Below are 1,610 nucleotides of genomic sequence, written 5' to 3'. Positions count from 1 at the left end.
ATCTCGATCCTCCACAACATACCGCATATACCACACATCCAAGGATAACAGGAAAACTTTTATCTCCCTTCCAAGCCACAGACATCTACGCACTCAATTAGCCAAGAACTTCCATTTATCCTATCTAGAAGAAAAATCATTACACATCCCATACCTCTCATATTCGTAGAAAATGCGCCGCTCCAGCCACGGTAGAAATCAACAAGAACTCTCCCAAATTCTGTTTGCACAAATTAAACTGCCAGGACTGAATCCTTCTAACTAGACCAAGCTAAGCAAGCCATCAAAGCCCATGAGCATTGTTGCAAAATACCTGTAAGAACCCATTACCTCGAACACATACAAAGAATTGATCATATCATTACCATACCGATTCGATCTACTATCAAACCATTCCATCTATCTGAATTTCCCTTCTGATTCATTTTCAACTTGATGCTCCCTCTTGTTGTAGTACCACAATCTCTCAATCCCAGGCTCACTACACGAGACCCAAGCACAGCCTAAGCCCTGAATACTCTCTCAAATATTCCCAGAAACACCATATTCCAGAATACTTTACTCTGAAGAACTTCCCGCGAACCTAAATTCGTTACCTTTACCTCCCTGATACAGATACATAGAATCCCATAATTAACATAGAAATACCACAATTCTAAACCTCTTCCAATGAAAACACAGTTTCTAACCACACATGCAACTTTAAAATACCCGATTGTTCCCTGTAGAATCTTGAACACATTAGAACCATTCTCGAAAGTCATTCACTCTTTATTCAAACTGCAACTTACCTGACCTAACGAACAGAACCACCCGTGCCTCATTGGCACTCCGATACCGCAAAATGAAATCCTCATCCCAGTACAACCAAGCAACTTCCTGCTCTATGCGCCGAGCATTCTTTACCAACAACACTCTAGACATTCCGTGATTCTCATACCTTATGAAGCATAATATAACCTTTGTCAAAATTTTCCTTTACTCTAGCCATAGCTAATTCACTCGCATGCCCCAAACTGGAACCAACATAGCACCTAACCGTGCAATCAACTGCTCACAGCAGACTCCCCCACTTGGCTCGAAGCCATAGATCAAGATACGCTCAATAACTCATAACACTTTTACTCTATTGATGCCCCCATACCATAGCGAGATTAAACTCAAATCATTTATAAGTTTGTGAAAACATAGATCATCTAGTACTGTAAATCTTCTACAAACCTCGCATTCGTCCCCGCAACAGTTAAGCCCACTCTCTTAAGCGACCCGAAATTTCAGATTTCAACACGTACTTTTCAATTACACATGAGATCTTCTAACATACACATAGGGATCACACCACTTCAGATCACTCCGCAGGAGATAACCCACCTGCTTTGCCTCAATATAACATTTCTGCGTACCTTCCACCGTCATAAACTGTCCGCAATCACTTAGTCTTCCTGAGTCTGAACTCATACCGCAACATAAAATTTACTTCACTCCCAACCAGGGGACACGAAAAGATTCTTCACGCGCCCATAACTCGGAGCTACACATCCAATCACAATGGAAATCATACACTTAATAGTTCATCTATCATCCAGCAGACCTTCCTCGTCACTTCCAAG

The sequence above is a fragment of the Nicotiana attenuata genome, unplaced genomic scaffold, assembly GCF_001879085.1.
Source record: "Nicotiana attenuata strain UT unplaced genomic scaffold, NIATTr2, whole genome shotgun sequence".
NCBI lineage: Eukaryota > Viridiplantae > Streptophyta > Magnoliopsida > Solanales > Solanaceae > Nicotiana > Nicotiana attenuata.
Note: the sequence above shows the minus strand (reverse complement) of the source record.